The sequence below is a fragment of the Macaca nemestrina genome, chromosome 9 (genome assembly GCF_043159975.1).
Source record: "Macaca nemestrina isolate mMacNem1 chromosome 9, mMacNem.hap1, whole genome shotgun sequence".
Lineage (NCBI taxonomy): Eukaryota > Metazoa > Chordata > Mammalia > Primates > Cercopithecidae > Macaca > Macaca nemestrina.
Window position 1 is genome coordinate 140,430,410 of NC_092133.1, and position 20,712 is coordinate 140,451,121.

Here is a 20,712-nt window from a genome sequence, read left to right on the forward strand (position 1 = left end):
GAGCTGGGAGAAGGATTCCTGGCAGCTCTACTCAGTTAAATATATTTTCTGACAAACTCATACTGTATTTTACTGGATTCTTCATCCATAAAATTAGGTGGTTAGACTAGATCATCTCTAAGGGATTTGTCAGCTCTAAAGTGGTGCAGTTCCATGATTTTATGATGTGGTGTTGAGGTTTTCAATTACGTTTTGCTCAATACCAATACAGATTATCTGGCATCCATGTGACTTGTCACAAGAAAAGGGTATTCTGTAGTATCCAAGCCAAGCCCAGCACTCAGCTTCATTTATTCCATGGCCAATTTACCCAACATTTCATTCAGCCAGATAACTTTCTGCAAAACCTAAGTTAAGAAAACGTAGCTCAGTAGAACTCAAAATAATTAGGAATGCCCAAAGCCAGTCTCAGTGTTGAATTTTGTGCTTATCCATTTGAAAATAAAGAAATCTTATTTGCAACTTATTTCAATGTAAGGACAACAGCAACAAATTCTCATTTATTTATATATATATATATATATACACACACACACACATATATACACACACACATATTCTACTATATATAATTTTATACATATAATATACATACACACACAAACATATACACACATGTATACCTAAAATTAGCATACAGGACACCACTTTACAATAGCATTGTATGTATCTGACATTGTATTCATCTGTTCTAAGGAGCTAGTCAAAAAAATGCAACGTTCAAATGTTGAACTCTTTTCTAACAGCTAAAGTCTTACTAGAGTCCATTAATAATGTTAGACATAAATGGTAACATTTTGCAATAGCAAATTTGTATTTAACTTTTGTTCTCAATATTTTTTTCCTCTCTGTAAATTTAGCAAGAAGGGACCACTCAAAATCATCTAACTCATATTTAGTGTATTTGGCACAGACGTGAAAATGTGACCTATGTAAAGAAATCCAGCAATGGGGGAGGGGTGGAAACTCCATCTCAGTGGTTCACAAACTCCACAGCAAGTTCAAATCTCCTGGGAGCTTCTGAAAGCAAAGGTTGCCACCTAGACCAATTGAATTGAAATGTGTGGAGGTAGATGTCAGGCTTTAGCAGCTCCTAAAGATTTTATTATTATCACCCTTATTTTACAGATGCGAAAACTCAGGCACGGAGAGGATGGTTAACTTTTCCAAGGCCACGTAGCATGTAAGTGGTATAACCGGGGTTCAGATTCAGAAGATCTAACTGCAGAACCTGTGTTCTTTACTTCAATGTCACACTGTCACTTGCGCACACTCACTGTAGGAAAATCAGAACATACAAAGTGCTAAAGTGCCACTTAAGAGCATCACAAATCATACACACTCAAGTAAAATCACTGTTAATATTTTGGACTATGTAATTCCTAAGTTATTTCCTCTTGGAGGGGCTTGTACATAAAATACGCTAACAACAGAGCTCCAAGCTCTTGGCTACTACATGCTAAACAGATAGAGACAGATAGATTTATTTCACCATACATCCTGTTTTGTAATGTGTGTTTGTAACTACATTATATGATGGATAACTTTTTTGATGCATTTTGCAACATGATTTAAATGAATGCAGTGCTTTTGATTATATGGTGCTGTAGATCTTTGCTGTTTTAAGTCAGTACATTTGAGATAATTTGACATAGCAACCATAGAAAATTAATGTACCGAATACACTCACTAACAGGTCTCCAGTTTTTTGGTTTTTAATGTTCAACTTTAATAAGCAAAGAGAAGACCGTTCACCATATCTTGAACGACAAACTGTCTTGGTTGCTAAATTCCTGGAAACTTCTTCCACGAAGCTCTGTAGACATCCTTCTGTCCCGCACCTAACATGGTAATAGTCCCCTCTCAACAGTGCCCGTGGTCTACAGAACATGTCTGTGACCTTAGTAAAGTTTTTGCTATTTGTTGTTATTGTTTTTGAAAGTTATTTATAATTCTAAAGCTCCTTTTCAGTGAGCGGCTATTGTAAAAAATAAGACAGAGTTTCAAATGAGACTTCACGTTTTATAAAACTGCATGCAGCAAGAGAAGGAAAGTAACAGGTTTGGAAACCTCTGCGTTCCTCTCTTCACGCATCCACTTTACAAGCTTTGTTTTATATTTGAGCACAGCCTGAGGCCTCCTCCAAGATTGCCCCGAGGTCAGCAGGGAAGAAACAGGGAGATGGGAGCTCCTGGTCCCCAGCAGGGCAGAGAAGAAAACCCTGTAGCCATCCAAAGGGCTGCTTGAAGGAAACTGAGACTGTACAATTAAAAGGAAGTGCAATGTTTGTCCGGAAAAGCATTAACAGTCTCTTTTGTTGAAACTTTAACATTCTTTCTCTAATACTGGTATGCAGTGTTGGAGAAATGAAACAATCCTGCCAATAAAAGACCTCTCTGCACCAATAGAGGAGAAAGAGAAAAAGAGAGAGAGAGAGAAAGAGAGAGAGAAATAGAGAGATGGAGGGACGAGAAGGGGAGAAACGATTTATTATGGAACAATTTATCAAATTTACATGCGCAGAAGGTAACGTAGAAGTGATGACAACTAACTTGGGACAGAATTGCATTCAAATTTATACAGTAAAGTGGAAAAAAGAACAATTACACTTCTCTTATCTCCTTGAGACACAGAAGAGGGGGCCTGATGGTCTCCTCTGAGAATCCCTGAGCTCATCCCAGAGGCACCTGCTCACAGTCCCAGGGGGGAGAGACCCGGCATTGCAAACTCAAAAGGTGGGGTCTCCTACCCGCCTGTTATGTTGTCAGGGACGCAGGCTCGTGGGGCGGGGAGAGCGCCATTTATGCCCAGGGTGCTACTGTTTTCTTATGAAAATGCTCTTTACTCATTACTGATTACTTCATCACCCAGCTTAAACGAATCCGATGCTTGATTTAAATAAACAGTAGAACTCAGAGTGTTAAATGCCACCAATATCCTTAAATTTCTCATCAGTTTTGAAATAACTATCCTCGGAGAAGGATTTCCTTGGCAATTCTCCTCTAACCAAGTCTATATTTCTCTTGAGAAGAGCTTCAGAATGACCTCTATTTAATAGTAGCCTTGGTTCAATTTCAATTAGGCTATAAGCGGTAAATATTTGCTAATAGACTTTGGGGTGAATAATTAATCAGTAAAAGACTGCTATGTACTGACAATTTATGTGAACAAACTAGTGGATCAGATTCAATAAAGGCTTAGTGAAAGCATTCCTTTCTAACCTAATTGTTGAAAATTTAAGATCTCTATGAAACTGTTGCTTAAAAAAATTGTGTGATTGTTCTCTAAATATTTATTTCCATTTCAATAGCTTGCATAAAGAACTATTTTGTTGTCTTAGTCCAAATGACTATTCTGTCAAAACATAATAAGCAAGTTAGAACTAAACAGATAATGTATTTTATCCTTTTGTGGTACTTGAGCATGTTTCTACTAGAAAACTATTTAAAAGAAGCTACGTTTCACTTGCTTCTTCTAGTAGATAAAGGTGCATGTCCTGGAAGTCCAGTGATTTCCTCTAACAGCTTTGTGGAGGTCTCATTTATATACCATAAAACTCTCCCATTTTAATTGTACGGTTCAATGATTTTTTGGTAAATTTACAAAGTTGTGATACCATTACCACAATCCAATTTTACAATCACAAAAGAATCCCAATTGCCCATTTGCAGTCATTTCTTATTCCTACCACAAGCTCAGGCAACCAGGTATCTATTTTCTGTCTCTTTGGATTTGCCTGTTCTGGGATATTTCATATAAAGGAAATCATATACTATGTGGTTTTGTGACTGGCTACCTTCACTTAGCTTAATGTTTTCAAGTGTCCTGCACGTTGTAGCTATTGTAGTTGTATCAGTGTTTATTTTCGCACTGCTGAATCACTTTCCATTGTACGGACCTGGCCCATTTCATTTTTCCCATCACCAGTTGATGAATATTTGGATTGTTTCCACTTTTTGGCTATTATGAAGAAAACTGTTATAACCATTTGCATGTAAGTCTTTGTGTGAGAAGATTCCTTGCTTTAGAACTTGTGGGTTTTCTAGTAAGTTTATGTTTAACATTTTGTGAATAATTTACATACTGATGGAAATGTACATTGTGCGGCAAAACCGTTTTCCAAAGCGGCAGTACAATTTATATTCTCATCAGTAATGTAGGAAGGGCTTGCGTTTCTCCGCATCCTCGCCACTGTTTGTTTGCTATTGTCTGTCTTTTTATTACAATCATTCTAGTGGGTATGTAGTGGTATCTCATTGTGGTGTTCATTTTTATTTCCCTGATGACTAATAACGTTAAGCATCTCTCCATGTGCTTATTAGCCATTTGTATGTCTTCTTTGGTGAAATGTGCACTCAATTATATTTACATAGTATTAGATGCACCCTATGTTAACATCATCTGATACAGAACAGCTTTTGAAAATGCATTTGATTATATCTGAAGAACATTTGCTATGTGCAATGTGCTTGGCTATTCGCTTTATAACATTAAATGAGCATCTTCTATGTGCAATGTATTGAGCTAGTTGCTTTGTTACAAACCAAAACAAAATCTTGAAGCTCTTGCAGACTTTACAGAAATAACCACATTATAACATAGATAATTCATTCATGTTGAACACTATCACAGATAATTAGACAGCATTTTGCTCATTCAAAGGCAGAAAACAATCTTTTCTCTTGATAGGAGGGAGGTATCCAGAAAGGCTAATGGAAGAGGCAGGGCTTGGGATTTATTTGTAGAGAGGTTAGGCGTTCAGACATACGGGAAGAGAGATGGAGGGAAAGTGCATCTGAGGCTGAACAAGTGACAAAAGGAGAAGCCACTGTGCATGTCAAAAGAACAATGAATAATCCAGCCGAGCGAAAGAGGGCAGTCGTGAGAAAGCTGGACAGACTTTGGGAGGCCGAGGCAGGCGGATCACGAGGTCAGGAGTTCAATACCAGCCTGGCCAACATGGCGAAACCCTGTCTCTACTAAAAATACAAAAATTAGTTGGGCAAGGTGGTGCACGCCGTAATCCCAGATACTTGGGAGGCTGAGGCAGGAGAATTGCTTGAACCTGAACCTTGGAGGTGGAGGTTGCAGTGAGCTGAGACGGCGCCACAGCACCACTCCAGCCTGGGCCACAGAGGGAGCCTCTGTCTCAAAAAAAAGAAAAAACAAGAAAGGAAAAAAAAGAAAAGTGGACAGAATGGGAGTATAGTACTTGAAATGTCACACGGAGAAGTAGCTATTTTACCATCAAGAAAGGAGAGCCAATCAAAGACCTTCAGTAATTAAGCGTCATCATTAATTTGCGTTATTTTTTGAACCATTTTCTAGAATTGACAGATAAGTAAGACTGGGGAAGGAAGAGAAAGGAAGGCACAGCCTCTGACAGCCGGGATGAAGACACAAATGGGATGGAGGCTGCAGCTGTTAAACCATCAGGACTCAGCGATTATTTCATGTGGAGACAAGTGATGGCAAAGCCAAAGGTCCCTGGGTGTTGGGCTGTTGATGAGAAACTGAAAGTGCCATTGTGTTTACACAGGAAGGTGCCATGAGCAGGGATTTGAAAAAGCCAGAAGAGAGGGTGAGTTTAGTGGGGAGCTCTTACGCTTCAGGTGCTAGTGGATACCGCCAAGTCAATATTGAGCAGCAGGAAGCCAGGACCTGATGTTCCATCAGGCCATCAGGGCGGAGACATTGTGGAGAGGAAGTTTTTGAGGCTGTGAGATTAGGAGAGAAGCATGGAGTGTAGAGCAGGCACTAGGCCTCTCTTCACCCAAAATCCAAAACCCCACTTAGGCCAGACACACTCAATACTTTCTGCTGGGAGCCTCAATTCTCGTAAAGTTTTCACCATAAGGCCGGGCGCAGTGGCTCACGCCTGTATTTCCAGCACTTTGGGAGGCTGAGGCGGGCAGATGACCTAAGGTCAGGAGTTCAAGACAAGCCTGGCCAACATGGTAAAACCCCGTCTCTACTAAAGATATAAAAATTAGCCGGGCTTGGTGGTAGGCGCCTACAGCTACTCGGGAGGCTGAGGCATGGGAATGGCTTTGAACCCAGGAGGCAGAGGTTGCAGTGAGCCAAGATCATGCCACTGCACTCCAGCCTGGGGGATAGAGTGAGACCCTGTCACAATAAAAAAAAAAAAAAAAAACAAAACAACAACAACAAAAAAAAAAAGCTTTCATAAATTGGGATGTTTCCTCATTCTTGAGGGATTGAAGATAATGTTTGAATCTCATTGGCAACCCTTCCTGCTCCCTTTCCCAGCATTTCCATGACCTTATCCACTCTAACAAGCCCTGTTTCCTCCCTGCTTCCGCTACTCGCTGAACACAGCACCTTGGCATCGCTGTCCTACGTGCTCCATTCTAGCCGTGACAGCTTTTCTGGAACACAGTATCCTACGATCTGCCAGGTCTGAGTGACTAATGTAAAATTCTCCCTGGTCTGTCAGTATTTGAAATACAGTTGCTTGTCTTGAAATGTTTATTGTCACTTGTTCTTGATATAAGATGAGCATTTAAAATACACACACACACATACGCACACACACACGTGTGCATATACAGGTATATCTAAGGGTTTACTATGTGCGAAGAAGTGTGCTGGAATCCTTTCATAAATATGGCCTCCATCATTCCTGAGAGCAATCCTATTAAAATGTGATGTGAATGCATTTCTCATTCATTAAAAGTGTGTGTGTGTGTGTGTGTGTGTGTGTGTGTGTGTGAGAGAGAGAGAGAGAGAGAGAGAAAGAGAGAGAATATGACATCCATCTGATAACAGAGACTTGATCTCAGTTTCCCCGCATGCATACTGCTTATAGAAATTGATTTTGGACTTCGAGGTAGAATGTGATGCAAGATAACCCTTGGGGAACCCTGACAAATTAAAGGGGAAAATGCCCGTAGGGAGACGCCATGCTGAGTCCCCACAGAGCCCAGTTCAGCTGGGGATGCTGCTGTGAGAACATGCAGATGAATGTCTTATTTGTGTTGGGCTTCTTAGACTTCAGTCCATTCCAGGAACCTCTTTTAGGGTTTACTATGCAGCCAAGTGTAAAATGCATCTGATTTTTAGGAAATTTGCTAAAAGAAGCTATACAACTCATGCCAAAAACCTCTCCACAGCAGCTAAAAGTTCCATTAAAGTATGTCATTAAACACATGTTCCAAAAAGGTTTTGTATCTCATTTTGTTCTCTGGGGTCTACATTTTGAAGTAAAACATCTTCACTAACTTGGACATTTGATGTTAAAATACTAAAAATAATGGACAAAATTACGACAAGGAGAAGGCAAGGCTGGGACAGGCCACAGTGAATAAAAATTCAATCTGTTTTCCCAAACCCACTGCCATGCTAACTGTTATGCGTCTGCTTCTTTCAGTGATTCCACGAGCAATGGTCCCAGGGTCCCTAGTGGCAGTGGCATGAAACCATCTCAGGGCCAACCTCCAAGGAAACAGCATTCAAGTGCCTTTACTCACACGGGAGCTGTGAGCTGGGGATTTTCTGTTGCAAGTGACAGACCACCCAATGCAAGCTAAAATTAAAAAGAGGGACTTAGGGGCTTTCATAAACCACTCCATAGCTAGATCTAGGTTCAGAAGCCATCGAAGGGCAAGTGTATCAGCATCTGTGGTGGCAGCTGCCCTCCAGCGTCCTTCTGGCCTGTCCAGGTGCCCCATTCTGTAGGATCTCCTGTTCTCTCCCCACTACCTATCCCCAGAGATGAGAGGGAGGTCTCTCTCTCCAGAGAATCCAACACTCCCCTCATGACTCTCTGGGCACTATGTTCTCATGCACGGATTAATCCCTGAGGCTGCCATGTGGCTTTGGTAACTGACTGACTGTTGACTCCAGTTGAGTCCTGGAGCTGGGCTGGGTCAGGGTCCCCAAATTCCACAGGCAAACATGGGATGTCTCCACTCCCTGCAGGTCAAATGTCCGTGCCATTCCCAGGAGCACAGGGAAGGGAGGTGGGCAGCGAAACCCACACATGCACGTTTCCAGGGAATCCATCCCCTTGGCGGGGGGCCAAATGAATGAGGGTTAGGGCAGACCCTGGGAATGCCACAGCGAGATGCCCATAGTCACTGTCTACTGCAGACTCATTCTCCACTGAGGAGGCCGATGGATGAAGACCTGAATGAGACAAGGAGATGAGCCCTCATGAGAATTTGCTGTGCAGCTGTACCTCAACGACAGCCACCTCTGCTATGAATAGATCTGCTTCCTCTAGATTCACCTCTACTAGGCCTAACTCTATTAGTCCTACTTCCACTAGATCCACCTCTACTAGACTTTTCTCTACCAGACCTATCTCTATAAAACTTACCTCTACTAGGCCAACTCCACTAGATTTACCCCCACTAGATCCAACCCCACTAGACCCACCTCCACTAGATCCACCTCTACTAGATCCACCTCCATAAGATCTACCTCCATGAGATCTGCCTCCATGAGATCCGCCTCCATGAGATTCACCTCCACGAGATCCACCTCCATGAGATCCACCCCCATGAGGTCCACCCCCACAGGATCCACCTCCATGAGATCCACCCCATGAGATCCACCCCATGAGATCCACCTCCACCAGATCCACCTCCACGAGATTCACCCCCACGAGATCCACCTCCATAAGATCCACCTCCACGAGATCCACCCCCATGAGATCCACCCTGAGATCCACCTCCACAAGATCCAACCCCAAGAGATCCACCCTCAGGAGATCCACCTCCACCAGATCCACCTCCACTAGATCCACCCCAAGATCCACCCCCACGAGATCCACCCCCATGAGATCCACCCCCACGAGATCTACCTCCACTACATCCATCTCTACTTGATCCACCTCTACTAGTCCTAACTCCACCAGATCTAACTCTACTAGACCTACCTCTACTAGGCCTATCTTTACTAGACCTAACTCTAGCAGGGCTGCCTCTACTAGGCCTACTTCCACCAGGTCTACCTCTAGTAAGCCTCCCTTTACTCGGCCTATTTACAAGTAATGGTGGGGTGCTCATGGGTGCAGAGCGGGAACAGGAAAAGGCACATCTGCTCTGAGTCAGGCATTTTGCAGGTGAATTATATATTTTTGTTTTTACTTCCTCTCCCATGAATCTTATTAGACAGTATGGTTATCTGCATCTTGTACAAAGAAGACTAAGTAGAGAGAAGTTGATTTGACCCAATTTGCACAGCTGGGAGGCACAGGAAGGATGAGAAAGCCAGGTTTACTGGTTTCCACATCTTGTGCATTGGACGGGTTGATGGCGTGTGCAGAAGGGAACTCAAGACAGATGGGTGAAGGCACAAGGACTCTGGGTGTCGAGAGCTAATGGGAGGCTGGGTCACATTAAGTGATATCCAGAAGCAGATATGTGATTGAGAATAGCCACTTTGATTGGAATATGGATGCTAGATTATTTGACAGCAAGGCTAGAGACAAGAAGACCATGAATATCTTCAAGCTGTAATTACTAGACTTTGCACAACTCATTTAAGACACAAAACCTTAAAATAATCTTTTAAAATACAAATACCAACCTATACACTCTGTGGAAACTTTATTTCCATATCTCAACCTTAAAAAAATCTTGATTTTCCTGAAATGTTTAGGTAGACAATTGCATGCCCTTCTTATGATGGAAGCTTCCAGTTTTGAGCAGCATTTCAGATTTAGCATTGCAGAGTTATACTTTTATTTATGTATTTTGAAACTGCGGAGCATACTGGTTTATTCCTTCTTCCTTTTCCTCTAAATTAAGGAGGAAACAGGAAAACAGCATCACCTCCTCAATCTCTCCTATTTTACCATTTAGGGTTTTGTCTGATCCTAGAGACCTCACTCAGCTCAATGCCTTCTTTAATAGTTGGTTTTCTGTTCTGAGCCTTAAAAATTATTTCTGTCAGCTGTTTAGATTTCACTGTCTTTCTCCTAACAAATCCCAGATAAAAACAGAACAAAAAAGTAAGAACCAAAAGAGACGTTGAAATCCAAGTCAAGTCCTGTGAATACCTGCCAAGCAGAAGAAAAATGACAGCAGCTCATCTTCCCACCCCCTCCCTTCATCAGAGTGAAACTCACAGCAGCTGGTGTCCGCTGTGCAGTGCAGCCCTGCATCTCACTATTCCCCCGTATCTTATCGTAACAGTAATAGGCTCATTGCAAGCCCAACACGTACCACACAGCAAGTCCATATGCCAAGACACCAACTTGCAGCAGAGAAAGAGGTTTTGTCTCAGGGACACAGACAAGGAGGCAGGAGGAACCTAAAATCTGTCTCTCAGAGGGGTTTGGGGTTAGGTTTTTCTGTTTGTTTGTTTCTTTGTTTGTTTGTTTGTTTAAGGCAGCGTCTCCCTGTATCGCCCAGGCTGGAGTGCAGCGGCATGATCTCGGCTCACTGCAACCTCTGCCTCCCTGGCTGAAGGTATTCTCGTGCCTCAGTTTACCAAGTAGCTGGGATTACAGGTGCCCACCACCATGGCCGGCTAATTTTTATATTTTTAGTAGAGACAGGGTTTCACCATGTTGGCCAAGTTGCTCTCAAACTCCTGACCTCAGGTGATCAACCCTTCTCAGCCTCCCAAAGTGCTGGGATTACAGGTGTGAACCACCGAGCCCAGCCAAGGTTAGGGTTTTTGTTTTTTTGTTGTTTGCTTGTTTTTGCTTCGAGACGGATGGAGTCTGACTGCGTTGCCCAGCCTGGACTGCAGTGGCACGATCCCAGCTCACTGCAAGCTCCACCTCCTGGGTTCACGCCATTCTCCTGCCTCAGCTTCCTGAGCAGCTGGGACCACAGGCACCACCACGCCCAGCTAATTTTTTTTTTTTTTTTTTTGTATTTTTAGTAGAGACGGGGTTTCCCCATGTTAGCCAGGATGGTCTCGATCTCTTGACCTTGTGATCCACCCGCCTTTGCCTCCCAAAGTGCTGGGATTACAGGTGTGAACCACTATGCCCGGCCTGGGTTTTTAAGGGTTTTGGAGTGGGTGGAGGTGTGGATTCCATTGGTTGAAGAGTGCAGGGTGACATCATGAGACAGGGAGAGGAAGAAGCTGTATTCTCAGACTGATTCCATTGCTCTTTGGAGATTTCAGATTGGTGGGCTCAGCTATTTTTCTGGAATTTGAGATCTGAAAAACATCTGAAGCAATTCTGAAACAAAAGCCTTACAGAAATCCTATTTATAGGACTCCTATCTATAGGAATGTGAACGGTCAGTACCTAGTGCTCAGTGACTTCTCTTTACAAGAAACTGGGCCACAGTGCAGCGTGATTAATACTTAACTATAACTACATTTCTGTCCAGAATTCTTGCTAACTCTGTGAGGACGGCTTCAATATGAAGAACTTCCTGGCGATTGAAATTTATTTCGTATGGTTCTTTGTTGTTCCTACAATTTAGGTACTTAAAACTTAAATTAGGTACTTAACATTTAGAAAATTCTTAGAACCATCTCAAATTTCCAGAGCCTCCTGGCTACAACCAATCTTGGTACCAATTTCTGTATCAGTCAAGATTGTCAGTTGCAACCCACAGTAACTTCAAATGATCTAAGAAGAAAATATATCTGTGAAGAGCCATTGCTTGGCTTAGAAAATGGGTAAAGACAGGCCAGGTGCAGTGGCCCACACCTGTAATCCCAGCACTTTGGGAGGCCGACGTGGGCAGATCACCTGAGGTCAGGAGTTCGAAAGCAACCTATCCAACATGGTGAAACGGCATCTCTACTAAAAATAGAAAAATTAGCCAGGCATGGTGGTGCATGCCTGTAATCCCAGCTGCTTGAAAGGCTGAGGCAGGAGAATCACTTGAACTTGGGAGGTGGAGGTTGCAGTGAGCTGAGATCATGCCAATGCACTCCAGCCTGGGCAACAGTGAGACTTCATCTCAAAAATAAAAAATAAAAAAAAAAACAAAATGGGTAAAGACAAACAGAGATGAATCACCCCACAGGCGGGTTTACAGAGATTCTGCTGACACCATGGCTGCCCGGAGTCCAAATCCTATGTGTCCAGCACCAGAGGCAGGTCACACCCGGCTGCTGGGGTAAGAGACCCTGGCACTGACCATCCCCACCTCGGCCTCTGCAACTGCTGAAAGCCATTCTCCACCGGCTGGCAGCTTTGTGCCACTAGTTGTGAGTCGGCTCAGGCTTCTAGAACAAAGTACCACAGACTGGCAGGCGTTCACAGCAGCAATTTATTTTCTCAAAACTCTGGAGCCTGGAAGGCAGAGACCAAGGTGCCGGCAGCATTGGCTCCTTCCCAGCTGTGAGGAGGAATCTGTTCCAGGCCTCTCCTGTGGCTGGTAGACGGCTGTCTTCTCCCTGTGTCTCTTCACATTATTTTCCCTCTTGTCTCTGTGTCCAAACTTTTTCTTTTTATAAGGACACCAGCCATAGGGAGTTAGGACCCACTTTAAAGACCACATTTTAAATGGATTACCTCCATAATGATCCTGTCCCAAAAAAGGTCACATTCTCAGGGACTGGAGACTAGGATGTCAACACATGAATTTTAGTGGGGAACCAATTTTACCCAGGACATTAGTAGTCAGAATTGTCCATACATGTTTGTTTGTGTGTGTCAGTGTATGTAGTGTGTGCATTAGTGTATACATTACAGAAGCCAGCCTAGCATTTAAATCCATTGCCATGTAAAAGAAGATTGCTTTAAGGTAAAAATCTTGGTCATGAATACACCAGCTGGTAAAACCTGTGTGTTTCACAGGAATAAGATTTATGAAGCCATGGAGCATATAGCTGTTCAAATAGATGGAATAAAGCAAAGTCATCTAATAAAAATGTGTGCTTGGCTGTGAAGTGTGAGCCAACTGTAGGGATGCTTCACAGATGTCCTGTGATTTTTTGTGATTGCTGTAGGTGGCCAAAATGATCCTAATATCTTTAAACAAAGGCATATTGAGGCCCTATTTATGTCTCTCATATTACTTCCAATCTCAGCATCAGCTGTGCAGTCTAAAGGGAGAACCTAGATTCCTAACGTTTTAAACTTTTTAACATACTTTTAAAAAAGATAACGTTATTATTCCAGTGAAAGCATTATTCCACCAAAAGAAAATGTGCACGTAATCTCTATAGGAAGTGTTGATTTTGTGCACATCTCTGAAATGCCTGACCTGGGTTACAAAGGGAGGCTTTTATTAGAAAGCAGGAACTAACGCTAAGTCCATGCTTGCAATCAATTCTTTGTCAAAAAAAATGTACACGAAGCAGGACTGAATTAAGTACAAGATAACATAACACAGAAAGTCAAGCACATGCTGAGGTCAGGATAAATACAAGAATAACCAAAAAGTTTTCGAGCTAGATATGATAAAAAATGGTGGTCACTAATTAAAAGAAAATTGAGGTTGAGGGTTGGGAGAGGCGCCTCTGAGCTGGGATAATTCCATCTGGGACCATTCTAAATCCCATCTGCCAATGTCCTGAAAAGCCAACTTCTCTTCCTGAAGTAATTTAAACAAAATCCCCAAATACTTCATAATATTTGTGCATTTCATTGTCTAGTCGTTGCCGAGACAAATATTGACAAGCAGTGGGAAACATGTGAGCATTGCTTCTCTACAGGACTTTGCAAAGTCCCTGTTCTAGTCCATTGCCTCCCAGAAATGCCTTCTTCATGGTCCCTGGGGACTGAAGTGGAGGCTACCTTACCTTCTCCGGCTCCCAAATTGTTACAGGAACTGCTTGGGGGCGGGGCGCTGAACCAATTTTGCAAAACCTAATGTGGGTCAGGGATCAGCTAGTTGAGGCTGAAGTTCAAACCTTTCGGTAAACATCAACCCTCCCAACCCTAAAAAGGATATATAGATACATATCCAGAGAAATATGTAAACATGTTTTTCCTAAGATTGCTGTACTTCCTGTATCCAGTCAACCCAGAAATAACACAAGTTCAACCTTTCTCACAGTATTTTTCCACTTCTCTGGGACTCAGCCAGATTCTCGAAGTGCAGAGATGAGCAATAATCATAAAATCTGGGCCCCTTCCAGGAAACGTGTCAAATGAATTCAAATTATTCTCATTAGCATCACTAACAGGAATGGTAATAATGGCTTTCATTGCCAGTGTCCTATGAACCAGGATGGCTGGGAAAAGTGCAAAAAAAAAAAAAAAAAAGTGCCTCTTCCACTTGCTCCAGCAAACTGCACGCCCGGCATCCGGGGCTTTGCGGGTGGCGGAGTCCACATCACTCATTCTGAGAACACAGAGGCCCAGAGATGTTGACTCAAGATGGTAACCAGGCCAGGGAAGAGGTCAGAGCTCCTGGCTCAGAGTCCAGGCCATTTTCCACGACTGCACTTAGCGCCCAGCTCAGACTCTGCCAGGAGCCCAGGACTGAGGACCAGACGCAGCTGCGCTCCAGCAGCTCTTGCCCCTCTGCATGGCTCCTCCCCTTTACCCGGTCTCGTAGAAATTCAGCGTTCCGGGGCAGCAACGTGTTTCCCTGTGAGCACCCCACTGCTCCATCATGATGAGATGACTGTGAACTGGGACACCTCGCCTTAATCTTATCTGTAGGATGGTGTAAACAATGGGCCCTACGTCACACAGGCTGCATGTCCTACCACGGTGCCTGATCTCTCCACCATCATTGTTTTTCCACGCAAAGCATTTCCTGATAAATTGTGAGGAACACATCGAGAATGCAAGTTCAATGTGCATCATCACTCACGGTGCAGAAAGAGCCCATGGTCTCGGATTCATTCCAGACAATGAGTGAGGCGTTGGTAGGTGGACTGGGTGTGATTCACATTACTTCCTCACCAACGGCTCGGCTTGGGACGTTTCCGGAGAATCTAGAATTACTCTAGCCCATAAATGACTTCAACAGAAATCTCTTCTTAGGTATATACTTCTGGATTTCTGGCATTTAAAAGAGAATGATCATAAAAATGGGTTCCATATATGAGCCAGTCTTTTAACACATTTCAGTACTCAAGGAAAAAATAACACTCACTTCTTACAATCTTAACAGCAGAAAGGTAGATATTTTCAAACGCAAACAAAATAAAATAAGAAACTGTGAAATTTACTGAGTGTATTTGAGGGAACCCTATTTACTGCTTAGATTTCAAGATACAGCTTTGAGCCGAAGAAAAGCCACCTGCCTGTGAACTTCATCGCTATGCACTATGCTGAAACAGTCACATATTCTTTCTGTCATAAAAACCTAAAACACATGATTAATAGAGCCAAGGACTGAGTTAGATTAATTAATTTGGCTAATTTGCAATAATCTGGCATGTTGGCAGCATACTTTAGTCTCAGCCCAGTGATTAAAAAAACGGACTTCAAGAGATTCTTCTCCAAGTGTTTCAGCCTTGGAACCATTTTAGTTTCATGTTGTTCTAATTAGTAATTCCAATCACAGGGGAAAGGAGGAAAAAAAAATACATTTCCTCAGTTCATGGTCAATAACTTTGTCCCCATGTGGACATTAGTGCTCTCCGACTTCTCACTAGGGGCTGGAAGGTTTCCATCTGATAATGGACGGTAATGGATGGATGGCGGATTTGCACAGCGTGTGGTCCCCAGGGGAGACAGCGGGCGGGTGACTCAGAGGACGGGAGCCTCGCCTGGCAGCACAGCCCTCCCAGCTCCAGGCGCATTTCCTCCTGAAAACAGGAAGTAACCTCGGTTTACAAATGCCCCGAAGGGAACATTTCAGCTGCCTCCTCCGTGATTGTACAAAGAACCAGGCAGAGATCCTGGAAGGTCATGGGGATAGGAAGTGGGTCCACGGGGGTTCGTGTCTCCCCGCGGGTGCGTGGGTCTCAGCAACACCTGTGGGGCCTTTCTCCCCAAGGCTCACTCTAGGAATCCTGGCTTGGGTGACCATGGGTGTGGCAGATATTACGGGAAGGAAAATAGGCTGTAGCTGTCAGTCTATATGGGTGATAGATAGGAGTGTGGGGGGAAGGGGTAGCGCAGGTGGAGCACGCCCCCCCTCCCCCTACCCCACCCCGCAGGAACAATGAGGCCGCTCATTTCAAAGCCCTCAGGGTCCTGCTCTCCCAGAAAGCCTGTGGGTCCAGCACGGGGTTTCTGTGTCCTAGGGCAGCTTTTGGAGGTGCTTCCTTTGTCTGCTAATTCTCCTTTACCTTCCTACATTTTGTTGGCAGTCAGAGAAAATTGCCCATCTGGGGGCAATAAGGAAGCATTCATCACTCTGGAGAGTTAAGCCATCTCAAGCAGCCCTCGATCAAACTCTGCTCTTCTTACCTCACAGCACAGAGGCCACAGCGGATGAAGCAGCTTAAGGGAGCTCATTTAATTTGTGACGGGGTCCAGGGTTGTAACACATCCTCCTCGCCGCCTTCTTCAGGGCCACGAGCCCTGAGCAGAGCTGGTTTCCTATGGGTGTCTGCTTGGGATGGGGAGTTCATCAGGAAACCCACACACAGTTTCAAACAGGAACAGCAGGATGGCAGTCAGGGCCAGAACCATGAATGCAAAGGGGCTGGAGATCCCAGGCTCAACAGTTGCTCAAAAAGGAAGACACACACAAAGCTGACACACAGAGTGAGCCACCGCCAGCACTGAGGACACGGTACACGGTGAGCCACGCCTGGCCAGGGCACGGACACATGGGACACTACACCCCCACCACAACCAGCTGGTCCCACGCTTCCCCTGGAGTCACCTCCTTTCCCATCCTCTGCACTCCCTGGTCCACTCGAGTCCCTGCTCTCTCACTCTTCCTCCTGAAGCCGGGCTTTCTCAGAATCGCTGGGATCTGCCTCCCCTCTGCAGAGCTGCGGGCTTTGCTGCCACTAAAGTGCTAACCACTCACTGAACGATGTCAAGGCCACCTCTCGTCCACCATATCCATCTTTTGTCTCCTGCGGAGAGACAGTCCACGCTTTGTGTAGTTTCAGTGTTCAGCCCCTGGCTTCCTCACCTGGCCACTGTGAGCTTTCCTTACACAAAACTGGACTGAACTGCTGGGTCAATTCTCAAACCATGCATAAAAGCAGGGAGGTGCCTGCATTGGCCTGAATTTATCATACTCTCCATTTCCCCAAAGTGTTAATTCACATTAGGCCTTGAGATCCACAGTGCATAATCACTCTAAATTCAGATACAATAAATTATAAAATGTGACTGTGACCTTAGGTAAATATTAAAACAAATAGGCTGGGCGGGGTGGCTCACGCCTGTAATTCCAGCACTTTGGGAGGCCAAGGCAGCTGGATCGCAAGGTCAGGAGTTCGAGACCAGCCTGGCCAATATGGTGAAACCCTGTCTCTACTGAAAATACAAAATTAGCCGGGTGTGGTGGCGCATGCCTGTAATCTCTGCTACTTGGGAGGCTGAGGCAGGAGAATTGCTTGAACCTGGGAGGCAGAGGTTGCAGTGAGCCAGGTCATCCCACTGCACTCCAGCCTGGGCAAGAGACTCCGTCTCAAAAACAAACAAACAACAGAAACCCAAGGAGTGTGGGGTTGGTAGTGAACCTAGGACACCATATTTCTTAGGAGAGTCCCTTTATCTAGGCAATATAGTTAAAATAAGACTCAAACAGATCTGGAGTGTGTGTAAAGGCACGATTGAAAACCAGCGGCTATCATCCCTGCAACGGTGCTAACATTTACGCTGGCTGGGGGGCCCTGGGAGCCCTGCTTCTTCAGGGACGTGAGGCCACGCTGACAGCAAGGAAGGCAAACACAGGAACCCCACAAGAGTAGAGCATCTACCCAGAACACTCCTTGAGAGCGGCCCGGGGATGGGGGGTTGGGGGGATCTGCACGCCGCTCTGCTGAGGCAGTACATGGCTCAGCCCCTTCCAAGGGCAAGACCTGCATATTCCAGTCTCGCTGGGATTAAAATCTTTATTTACATTTTCATTTTTGTATTACCATTTTTCTCTTCCCTCTGCTCTAAAACTTAAAACCCTATCTCAACTGAAATGAGTGCCTTTTTTAATACAAAATATTTATCCTAATCCTCCTTTAGTCGATTTTGAGGATCATATTAATGCAACAATCAGATAAGAACGGCCCTTATAACACCAAAGCCATCCATTGACTTTCAATTTTAAAGGAGGAAAAAAAAAAAAAAAGGTGACTCATTTGGGGCGGGACTGAGAACCAAGTCACTCCTTTTCACACCTTTTCGTTATGGGTAATAACCACCTGCCCCACAAGCTTCCGGGCAGGAAGTTGAACAAGAGGAAGCTGCAAGAGTTGGCTTCAGAGAGACTAAGAGGCCACCAGGTAGCTGCTGCCCTTCTCCACTGCTGCAGGGGACCGCGGTGGCCACGTCCACAGCCTGGACCCAAGTCCCTTGTGTGCAGGCATCATACCTGGGAGGAGGAGGCTGTCTCTGGGTTTTTCAGGCTTCTGAGCAAAGTCAGGCCCAGTCCCTGGAGTCTGCTGGGGTGGAAAGATGGCAGAGGTTGGGGGCACAGTGTGGCCTCCCTCCATGCCAAGGTGCCCTGATTATACCAAGAGATGTAAGTGCTATGCTAGCCACAGGGGCTCAGAGCCCAGGGCCCACGCTGGCTCCTCTCCGGGAGCTGGGCATAGCTATATGGCTCCCTGCTGCTGCAGGCCATGGTCACGCTCGCTGTGAGGGCACCAGGTGCTACACACTATTGTCTGCTTTGCCAGCATTTTTCTCCCTCTTGCTTTTCCTATCTCTTTCTCTCTAAGATTAGAAAGGAAAAGGAAGGAAAGGAACCTAATTGGGTGATGTTGGGAGCTAGATCTTATTCAATCTTTCCATGACCATCAAGTCAGGAATTATTATTGCACAGATATTTTGCCTACAAGGAGAGAACTAAGGCTCAGAGAGATTGAGGAAGGGCACAAAGCTGCCCAACAGTTCAGTGAAGGAGCTGGGCTTTGGGCTCAGGGCTCAGCCCCTCTGACATCCACGTGGATTCATTCACAGGTGCATCTGTCCCGCGAGCATGCCCTGTAGGGCTGCACGTTCACACCCTCACAGACCAGCTGACACAGGACACTACAGGATTTTCCAGGTGGCATCCCTGGTCCTTACAGGGCCACAGCCCTGGGGCTATGCACATGTGGACATTCACAGTCTTCATCTGAACGCGGCCCTCCCTCTGGGACCCATCATATTCTGGCACTCCAGGCACAGCACTGAGGTCCAGAGCTATTGACACAGCTGAGTGCACCCAACTATCTCAACATCTACCTGCATCCCATGTGCATCCCACCTGCGTCCCACCTGCGTCCCACCTGCGTCTCACCTGCATCTCACCTGCATCTCACCTGTGTCCCACCTAAGTCCCACCTGCGTCTCACCTGCATCCCACCTGCATCTCACCTGTGTCCCACCTGAGTCGTACCTGCACCCCACCTGCATTCCCACCTGCATCCCTCCTGGATTCCACTTGCATCCTACCTGCATCCCACCTGAGTCCTACCTGCATCCCACCTGAGTCCTACCTGCATCCCACCTGCATCCCACCTGCGTACCACCTGCATCCCACTTGCATTCCACCTGCGTCCCACCTGCGTCCCACCTACGTCCTACCTGCATCCCACCTGCGTCCTACCTGCATCCCACCTGAGTCCTACCAGCATCCCAGCTGCACCCTACCTGCAGCCCACTTGCATCCCACCTGCGTCCCACCTGCATCCCACCTGCGTCCCACCTGAGTCCTACCTGCATCCCACCTGAGTCCTACCTGCATCCCACCTGCGTACCACCTGCATCCCACTTGCATTCCACCTGCGTCCCACCTGCATCCCACCTGAGTCCTACCTGCATCCCACCTGCATCCCACCTGCGTACCACCTGCATCCCACTTGCATTCCACCTGCGTCCCACCTGCGTACCACCTGCGTCCCACCTGCGTACCACCTGCATCCCACCTGCGTCCCACCTGCGTACCACCTGCGTCCCACCTGCGTCCCACCTGAGTCCTACCTGCATCCCACCTGAGTCCCACCTGCGTCCCACCTACGTCCCACCTGTGTCCCACCTGCGTCCCACCTGAGTCCTACCTGCGTCCCACCTGCGTCCCACCTGCGTCCCACCTGAGTCCCACCTGCGTCCCACCTGCGTCCCACCTGAGTCCTACCTGCGTCCCACCTGAGTCCTACCTGTGTCCTACCTAAGTCCTACCTGCACCCCACCTGCATCCCACCTGCGTCCCACTTGGATGCCACTTGCATCCTACCTGTGTCCCACCTACATCCTAACTGTGGCTCTGTGCTGTGCTGCAGGACGCCATCCTTGCACAACAGGATGTGGCCCTGGGACTCCCCTGTGGTTCTCTCCTAGAATGGACAACAGCTATGCCAATCACACTGAACACACCAATCACACAAAATGTGCCAATCACACCAATCACACTGACTGCCTGCAGACACCTCTTCCTGCCTCACGCCTGGTAAGAGCTAATTCAAGAGCAAGATTCCATGGTACCTAGAGACCAGCAGTGCCCACTCAAGAGAAGCTCCTGTAGTCCTGACGCACACCACTCAGTCCCGGATGACAGTGCCGAGGAGCTGGGTCCCCTGCCTTGCCGTGGAGCTCTGAGGAGGCCATGTCTTCTGCAGCAGCCGCAGCGTGATGCCCATCAATGCCTGGAGATTTTGTCTCCTCCTGTGCCATGTAAGGTGGTGCCCATTCAGGACCAAGGTCCTGGCGTCCAGCTCCCAGGACTGTGGGCTGCTGAGGCTGATGGCAAGTGC

The 20,712-nt window shown here is 45.9% G+C and overlaps 1 long non-coding RNA gene across 3 annotated transcripts in view; it reads right to left on the reverse strand.

Moving 5' to 3' along the window:
• Positions 1–20,712, reverse strand: part of LOC139356433 (uncharacterized) — a 152,910-nt gene that overhangs the window by 67,863 nt on the left and 64,335 nt on the right. The window contains exons 4-5 of one of the 3 annotated variants that reach the window (XR_011608378.1): positions 20,444–20,623; positions 13,513–14,905 (exon numbers count right to left, since the gene is read on the reverse strand). The exons of 1 other annotated variant lie outside the window; for it this stretch is intronic. This is a non-coding gene — a long non-coding RNA (uncharacterized lncRNA). Of the gene's footprint in view, positions 1–13,512; positions 14,906–20,443; positions 20,624–20,712 lie in introns of those variants that run through there. One more of the 3 variants, XR_011608377.1, reaches the window with a different exon arrangement.